Below are 10,088 nucleotides of genomic sequence, written 5' to 3'. Positions count from 1 at the left end.
GTAGAAATAGAAATAGTGGGGTGCAAAGGAGCAAAATAAATAAATACAGTAGGGGAAGAGGTAGTTGTTTGGACTAAATTATACATGGGCTATGTACAGGTTCAGTGATCTGTGAGCTGCTCTGACAGCTGCTGCTTAAAGCTAGTGAGGGAGATAAGTGTTTCCAGTTTCAGAGATTTTTGTAGTTCGTTTCAGTCGTTGGCAGCAGAGAACTGGAAGGAGAGACTGCCAAAGGAGGAATTGGCTTTGGGGGTGACCAGAGAGATATACCTGCTGGAGTGCGTGCTACAGGTGGGTGCTGCTATGGTGACCAGTGAGCTGAGATATTGGGGGACTTTACCTAGCAGGGTCTTGTAGATGACCTGGAGCCAGTGGGTTTGGCGACGAGTATGAAGCGAGGGCCAGTCAACGAGAGCGTACAGGTCGCAGTGGTGGGTAGTATATGGGGCTTTGGTGACAAAACGGATGGCACTGTGATAGACTGCATCCAGTTTATTGAGTAGGGTATTGGAGGCTATTTTGTAAATGACATCGCCGAAGTCGAGGATCGGTAGGATGGTCAGTTTTACAAGGGTATGTTTAGCAGCATGAGTGAAGGATGCTTTGTTGCGAAATAGGAATCCAATTCTAGATTTAACTTTGGATTGGAGATGTTTGATGTGAGTCTGGAAGGAGAGTTTACAGTCTAACCAGACACCTAGGTATTTGTAGTTGTCCACATGTTTTAAGTCAAAACCGTCCAGAGTAGTGATGCTGGACAGGCGGGCAGGTGTGTGCAGCAATCGGTTGAAGAGCATGCATTTAGTTTTACTTGCATTTAAGAGCAGTTGGAGGCCACGGAAGGAGAGTTGTATGGCATTGAAGCTCGTCTGGAGGGTTGTTAACACAGTGTCCAAAGAAGGGCCAGAAGTATACAGAATGGTGTCGTCTGTGTAGAGGTGGATCAGAGACTCACCAGCAGCAAGAGCGACATCATTGATGTATACAGAGAAAAGAGTTGGCCCATGAATTGAACCCTGTGGCACCCCCATAGAGACTGCCAGAGGCCCGGAAAACAGGCCATCCGATTTGACACATTGAACTCTATCAGAGAAGTAGTTGATGAACCTGGCGAGGCAGTCGTTTGAGAAACCAAGGCTGTTGAGTCTGCCGATAAGAATTTGGTGATTGACAGAGTCGAAAGCCTTGGCCAGGTCGATGAATACGACTGCACAGTATTGTCTTTTATCGATGGCGGTTATGATATCGTTTAGGACCTTGAGCGTGGCTGAGGTGCACCCATGACCAGCTCGGAAACCAGATTGCATAGCGCAGAAGGTAGGGTGGGATTCGAAATGGTCGGTAATCTGTTTGTTGACTTGGCTTTCGAAGACCTTAGAAAGGCAGGGTAGGATAGATATAGGTCTGTAGCAGTTTGGATCAAGAGTGTCCCCCCCTTTGAAGAGGGGGAGGACCGCAGCTGTTTTCCAATCTTTGGGAATCTCAGACGACACGAAAGAGAGGTTGAACAGGCTTGTAATATGGGTTGCAACAATTTCAGCAGATAATTTTAGAAAGAAAGGGTCCAGATTGTCTAGCCTGGCTGATTTGTAGGGGTCCAGATTTTGCAGGTCTTTCAGAACATCAGCTGACTGGATTTGGGAGAAGGAGAAATGGGGAAGGCTTGGGCGAGTAGCTGTGGGGGGGTGCAGTGCTGTTGACCGCGGTAGGGGTAAATCCCGGTGGAAAGCATGGCCAGCCGTCAAAAATGCTTCTTGAAATTCTCAATTATAGTGGATTTATCGGTGGTGACAGAGTTTCCTTTCCTCAGTGCAGTGGGCAGCTTGGAGGAGGTGTTCTTATTCTCCATGGACTTTACAGTGTCCCAGAACCTTTTTGAGTTTGTGTTGCAGGAAGCAAATTTCTGCTTGAAAAAGCTAGCCTTGGCTTTTCTAACTGCTTGTGTATATTGGTTTCTAACTTCCCTGAAAAGTTGCATTTCACGGGGGCTGTTCGATGCTAATGCAGAACGCCATAGGATGTTTTTGTGTTGGTTAAGGGCAATCAGGTCTGGAGAGAACCAAGGGCTATATCTGTTCCTGGTTCTAAATTTCTTTAATGGGGCATGCTTATTTAAGATGGTGAGGAAGGCATTTAAAAAAAAGAACCAGGCATCCTCTACTGACGGGATGAGGTCAATATCCTTCCAGGGTACCCAGGCCAGGTCGATTAGAAAGGCTTGCTCGCTGAAGTGTTTCAGGGAGCGTTTGACAGTGATGAGTGGAGGTCGTTTGACCGCTGACCCATTACGGATGCAGACAATGAGGCAGTGATCACTGAGATCTTGGTTGAAAACAGCAGAGGTGTATTTAGAGGGCAAGTTGGTTAGGATGATATCTATGAGGGTGCCCGTGTTTACGGCTTTGGGGTGGTACATGGTATGTTCATTGATAATTTGTGTGAGATTAAGAGCATCAAGCTTAGATTGTAGGATGGCTGGGGTGTTAAGCATATCCCAGTTTAGGTCACCAAGCAGCACAAGCTCTGAAGATAGATGGGGGGGGGGGCAATCTGTTCACATATGGTGTCCAGAGCACAGCTGGGGGCAGAGGGTGGTCTATAGCAGGCGGCAACGGTGAGAGACTTGTTTTTAGAGAGGTGGATTTTTAAAAGTAGAAGTTCAAATTGTTTGGGCACAGACCTGGATAGTAGGACAGAACTCTGCAGGCTATCTCTGCAGTAGATTGCAACACCGTCCCCTTTGGCTGTTCTATCTTGTCTGAAAATGTTGTAGTTAGGGATGAAGATTTCAGAGTCTTCCTAAGCCAGGATTCAGACACAGCTAGGACATCCGGGTTGGCAGAGTGTGCTAAAGCAGTGAATAAAACAAACTTAGGGAGGAGGCTTCTAATGTTAACATTAGAGGTCGACCAATTATGATTTTTCAACGCCGATACCGGTTATTGGAGGACCAAAAAAAGACGATACGGATTAATCGGCCGATTTTTTTGTTTATTCATTTGTAATAATGACAATTACAACAATACTGAATGAACACTTATTTTAACTTAATATAATACATCAATAAAATCAATTTAGCCTCAAATAAATAATGAAACATGTTCAATTTGGTTTAAATGATGCAAAACAGTGTTGGAGAAGAAAGTAAAAGTGCAATATGTGCCATGTAAGAAAGCTAACGTTTAAGTGCCTTGCTCAGAACATGAGAACATATGAAAGCTGGTGGTTCCTTTTAACATGAGTCTTCAATATTCCCAGGTAAGAAGTTTTAGGTTGTAGTTATTATAGGAATTATAGGACTATTTCTCTCTATACGATTTGTATTTCAAATACCTTTGACTATTGGATGTTCTTATAGGCACTTTAGTATTGCCGGTATAGCTTCCGTCCCTCTCCTCGCTCCTACCTGGGCTCGAACCAGGAACACATCGACAACAGCCACCCTCGAAGCAGCGTTACCCATGCAGAGCAAGTGACGTTTGAAACGCTATTAGCGCGCACCCCGCTAACTAGCTAGCCATTTCACATGGGTTACACCAGCCTAATCTCGGGAGTTGATAGGCTTGAAGTCATAAACAGCGCAATGCTTGAAGCATTGCGAAGAGCTGCTGGCAAAACGCACGAAAGTGCTGTTTGAATGAATGCTTACGAGCCTGCTGGTGCCTACCATCGCTCAGTCAGACTGCTCTATCAAATCATAGACTTAATTATAATATAATAAACACACAGAAATACGAGCCTTAGGTCATTAATATGGTAGAATCCGGAAACTATCATGTTTATTCTTTCAGTGAAATAAGGAACCGTTCTGTATTTTATCTAACAGGTGACATCCATAAGTCTAAATATTCCTGTTACATTGCACAACTTTCAATGTTATGTCATAATTACGTAAAATTCTGGCAAATTAGTTCGCAACGAGCCAGGTGGCCCAAACTGTTACATATACCCTGACTCTGCGTGCAATGAACGCAAGAGAAGTGACACAATTTCACCTGGTTAATATTGCCTGCTAACCTGGATTTCTTTTATGCAGGTTTAAAAATATATACTTCTGTGTATTGATTTTAAGAAAGGCATTGATGTTTATGGTTAGGTACACGTTGCAGCAACGTCGCCTTCACCTCAAGGGCCCTGAGCCCCACAGAACAACGGTACTATGTGGGCGAACAAGAAGCACTGGCCTGTGTCTGGGCGTGCGAAAGGTGGCACCTCTACCTATATGGCCGTCTGTTCACGCTCCGAACCGACCACCAGTCCCCGACCACCAGAACAGGCCACAAGCCACTTCGGCTGCACAGATGGGCCGACCGCCTCAGACAGTACGACTATCAGCTGAAGTTCACTCCGGGGAGGGATAACGTGGTGGCAGACCTCCTCTCACGCTCCTTTGACGCTCCTACTCCGACCGTCTTGCCAGACGACAACTAAACAGAGCTTGTACAAATGCTTTACGCTCCTCTTCAGTCAGTCGTCTCACTGGAGGAGCTGAAGCAAGCATCGGAACAGGATCCCACACTGTCTACCCTGCGCACCTACATACACGCTGGATGGCCAGCACACGTGCAGGAAGAGCTGGCGACTTTCGCCAGGGTGAAGCACGAACTTTCTTGCTGGGAAGAAGTCTGTGTCTCTCGAGGGCTTTGCACTGTGGTCCCGAGTGGTCTGCGTGCGCGTGTTCCATGGCGCACGAGGGGCACTTGGGCATAGTGAAGGTCAAACAGCGATGTCGAGACCTTGTGTGGTGGCCAGGCATCGACCACGACATTGAAGCCCTGGTCAGGGATTGTGCTGCATGCCTCCTCAGTGGGAAAACAGGACAGTCCGCCCCCCCCCCCCCCCCTGCAGCGTCTCGCATGGCCGTCCCGCCACTGGGAGCACATCCAACTGGACATTTGTGGCGAGATCCATGGACACGCAGTCCCTCACCATCAGCGCTTCCTGGTGGTGGTGTATGACCTCCACTCTAAGTGGCCAGAAGTGGTTCCTGTCGGAACTGTCTCAGCACAGGCCATCGTGGACATCCTAGACAGCCTGTTCACAAGGTGGGGCCTACCCCTCGCCCTTACCACGGACAATGGGCCCCATTTAACCTCTGCCGAGTTTCTCATATCTCAGCAACAAGGGAATCAAACACATCCGCACGGCCTACTACAACCCACAAGCTAACGGAGGGGTGGAACGCTTCAACCAAACGCTGAAGAACGGCATCAGAGCGCACCTGGTCCAGGGGTGCACGTTCCAAACTGCTTTGAATCAAACGCTAATGCACTACAGAGCAAGCAAACACACAACAACACAGGTCTTCCCGGCATCCCTCATGCTAGGTTGTGAGATGGAACTGCCACTGGACAGACTCAGAACACAGAGAGTAGCAGAACCGGCGACTAGGTGCACCCAAGAACAGCAGGCAGTGACCAGGCACCAAAGAGCAATGAAACAGCATTTTGACAAGGCACACAGGGTGAAGAAGTCGATCATCCAAGTGTCTGACTGGGTCCGAGCCCGACGGCCTCAGCGGTGCATCAAAATGGCCTCATTCTGGTCGAACCCCTTGCAGGTCAGTCGACGACTGGGGCCCGCCACATTCATGTTGAGCAATGGATCACGCTGGCATGCCAGCCGCCTCAGAAAAGTCCCTGCCCCTTGAGGAATACGAATGCACACAAAACAGACATGCAGGCCAGAGATGCCACCGGATGGACCTCCCCCACCACTACCACCCGAGCCCCAGCCTCTGTGGGCTCCCCAAGGGCCAGAGCCACAAGCGGTGGCGGTTGAAGAAAGGCCTATGCAGGCACGAACTTGCCCTGCTCATCTGGGGGACTACTTAACCTCTTTTCATTCTTAGGCTCCGGTAGGTGTCTTAGTCAACCTCCAGGTTAATGCACTGAACTGGCTAGTTTGGAGAGTCCTTCCGTTTAAGGGTTAATGTTTATTTCTTACAGGTATCACTCTAGGTTATTGCCCTATGGACATTTTATATATGGTACCAGTCCCTGGTTTTGGAAAGGGGGGGGAAATGTTATGTATGGTATGACGTGCTGTACGTCATACTGTACGTTGTTATGGTTTACGACAGTGTGCTGCTTTACGGATTAATGGGTTGTCAGAATGAGTGGCACATGTCATTAAACGACAGAGTGATGTACAATGTGAAATTGTGCAGTTGTGCGTTCTTCTAGAGCTAGGCTAGATATAACAGTTAGAGCATTGGACTAGTTAACCGTAAGGTTGCAGATTGAATCCCCGAGCTGACAAGGTAAAAATCTGTCGTTCTGCCCCTGAACAAGGCAGTTAACCCACCGTTCCTAGGCCGTCATTGAAAGTAAGAATGTGTTCTTAACTGACTTGCCTAGTTAAATAAAGGTGTAAAATATATATATATATATAATAATAAAAAAATAAATTACAAAATAAATAACAAAAAATTGGCCAAATCGGCATCCAAAAATACCGATTTCCGATTGTTATGAAAACTTGAAATCGGCCCTAATTAATCGGCCATTCCGATTAATCGGTCGACCTCTAGTTAACCTGTTATGGATAGGGGGCAGTATTTTCACGGCCGGATAAAAACGTACCCGATTTAATCTGATTATTACTCCTGCCCAGAAACTAAAATATGCATATAATTATTAGCTTTGGATAGAAAACACTCGAAAGTTTCTAAAACTGTTTGAATGGTGTCTGTGAGTATAACAGAACTCATTTGGCAGGCCAAAACCTGAGAAGATTCTGTACAGGAAGTACCCTGTCTGACCATTTCTTGGCCTTCTTGATCATCTCTATCCAAAACAAGGGATCTCTGCTGTTACGTGACACTTCCTACGGCTCCCATAGGCTCTCAGAAGGCGGCAAAAAGCTGAATCGTGGCTTTGCAGGCCCTGGCTGAAAAACAGCGCATTTTGATAGTGGTCGATCAGAGTACAATGAGACTGACGCGCGTGCACGAGGCGACCCCATGTTTTTATTCTTTCGTCTTTGAGCGTAAACAACGACTCCCGGTCGGAATATTATCGCTTTTTTACGAGAAAAATAGCATAAAAATAGATTTTAAACAGCAGTTGACATCGAAGTACGGTAATGGAATATTTAGAATTTTTTTGGCACGAAACGCGTAACCCTTTGTCACCCTTGGATAGTGTCTTGAACGCACAAACAAAACGCCGCTATTTGGATATAACTATGGATTATTTTGAACCAAACCAACATTTGTTATTGAAGTAGAAGTCCTGGAAGTGCATTCTGACGAAGAACAGGAAAGGTAATCAAACTTTTCTAATAGTAAATCGGAGTTTGGTGAGGGTCAAACTTGGTGGGTGTCAAAATAGCTAGCCTGTGATGGCGTGCTATCTACTCAGAATATTGCAAAATGTGCTTTCACCGAAAAGCTATTTTAAAATCGGACATAGCGAGTGCATAAAGGAGTTCTGTATCTATAATTCTTAAAATAATTGTTATGTTTTTTGTGAACGTTTATCGTGAGTAATTTAGTAAATTCACCGGAAGTTTTCGGTGGCTATGCTAGTTCTGAACATCACATGCTAATGTAAAAAGCTGGTTTTTGATATAAATATGAACTTGATTGAACAAAACATGCATGTATTGTATAACATAATGTCCTAGGCATGTCATCTGATGAAGATCATCAAAGGTTAGTGCTGCATTTAGCTGTGGTTTTGTTTTTTGTGACATTATATGCTAGCTTGAAAGATGGGTGTCTGATTATTTCTGGCTGGGTACTCTGCTGACATAATCTAATGTTTTGCTTTCGCTGTAAAGCCTTTTTGAAATCGGACAGTGTGGTTAGATAAAGGAGAGTCTTGTCTTTAAAATGGTGTAAAATAGTCATATGTTTGTAAAATTGAAGTTTTTGTATTTTTGAGGAATTTATAATTCGCGCCACGCCTATCATTGGATATTGGAGCAGGTGTTCCCCTAGCAGAACGTCTAGATGTAAGAGGTTAACATGCATGAAACCAAGGCTATTACGGTTACAGAAGTCATCAAAAGAGAGCGCCTGGGGAATGGGAGTGGAGCTAGGCACTGCAGGGCCTGGATTCACCTCTACATCACCAGAGGACCAGAGGAGTGATAGGATAAGGGTACGGCTAAAAGCTATGAGAATTGGTCATCTATGACATCCGGAATAGAGAGTAAAAGGAGCAGGTTTCTGGGGGCGATAAAATAGCTTCAAGGTGTAATGTACAAAGGTATGGCAGGATGTGAATACAGTGGAGGTAAACCTAGGCATTGAGTACTGATGAGAGAGATATTGTCTCTAGAAACATCATTGAAACCAGATGATGTCATAGCATGTGTGGGTGGTGGAACTGAAAGGTTGGATAGGATATAATGAGCAGGGCTAGAGGCTCTACAGTGAAATAAGCCTATAAACACTAACCAGAACAGCAATGGACAAGGCATATTGACATTAAGGAGAGGCATGCTTAGCCGAGTGATCATAAGGGTCCAGTGAGATTCAGACAGCTAGCCGGGCCATAGGTAGCAAGCTGGCAGAAGATGGAGGGAGGTCTGTTTTTAGCCACCTCGTGCGTTTCCGTCGGTAGATTAGTGGGGTTCCGTGTGGTAGAGGGGACCAATCCAACTGGCAAAATATACTGCTCAAAAAAATAAAGGGAACACTTAAACAACACAATGTAACCCCAAGTCAATCACACTTCTGTGAAATCAAACTGTCCACTTAGGAAGCAACACTGATTGTCAATACATTTCACATGCTGTTGTGCAAATGGAATAGACAACAGGTGGAAATTATAGGCAATAAGCAAGACACCCCCAATAAAGGAGTGGTTCTGCAGGTGGAAACCACAGACCACTTCTCAGTTCCTATGCTTCCTGGCTGATGTTTTGGTCACTTTTGAATGCTGGCGGTGCTTTCACTCTAGTGGTAGCATAATACGGAGTCTACAACCCACACAAGTGGCTCAGGTAGTGCAGCTCATCCAGGATGGCACATCAATGCGAGCTGTGGCAAGAAGGTTTGCTGTGTCTGTCAGCGTAGTGTCCAGAGCATGGAGGCGCTACCAGGAGACAGGCCAGTACATCAGGAGACGTGGAGGAGGCCGTAGGAGGGCAACAACCCAGCAGCAGGACCGCTACCTCCGCCTTTGTGCAAGGAGGAGCAGGAGGAGCACTGCCAGAGCCCTGCAAAATGTGCATGTGTCTGCTCAAACGGTCAGAAACATGTGCCCTCCATGTGCTTGCCAGAGGTAGCCTGACTGCCAATAGGTACCGAGATGAGATCCTCAGAGCCCTTGTGAGACCATATGCTGGTGCGGTTGGCCCTGGGTTCCTCCTAATGCAAGACAATGCTAGACCTCATGTGGCTGGAGTGTGTCAGCAGTTCCTGCAAAAGGAAGGCATTGATGCTATGGACTGGCCCGCCCGTTCCCCAGACCTGAATCCAATTGAGCACATCTGGACATCATGTCTCGCTCCATCCACCAACGCCACGTTGCACCACAGACTGTCCAGGAGTTGGCGGATGCTTTAGTCCAGGTCTGGGAGGAGATCCCTCAGGAGACCATCCGCCACCTCATCAGGAGCATGCCCAGGCGTTGTAGGGAGGTCATACAGGCACGTGGAGACCACACACACTACTGAGCCTCATTTTGACTTGTTTTAAGGACATTACATCAAAGTTGGATCAGCCTGTAGTGTGGTTTTCCACTTTCATTTTGAGTGTGACTCCAAATCCAGACTTCCATGGGTTGATAAATTGGATTTCCATTGATTATTTTTGTGTGATTTTGTTGTCAGCACATTGAACTATGTAAAGAAAAAAGTATTTAATAAGATTATTTCTTTCATTCAGATCTAGGATGTGTTGTTTAAGTGTTCCCTTTATTTTTTTCAGCAGTATAGTTATAGTGGCCCAAGAAAATTGTCCGATAGACCTTTTCAGATAGCAGCCGATAAGACAGCTATCGATTAGCGGGCCGCAGATGGGCGTTCAGGTTACGTCGCGACGGAGGGGCCAGTTGGATAACTCCATCGGGCAGATAACGTCGGTAGTCCAGTCATGAAGGCCCGGTGAGACTCCGCATCGGCAGTGAAACGAG

This window comes from Salmo trutta, chromosome 19, assembly GCF_901001165.1.
Source record: "Salmo trutta chromosome 19, fSalTru1.1, whole genome shotgun sequence".
Taxonomy (NCBI): domain Eukaryota; kingdom Metazoa; phylum Chordata; class Actinopteri; order Salmoniformes; family Salmonidae; genus Salmo; species Salmo trutta.
This window is presented reverse-complemented; position numbering follows the sequence as displayed.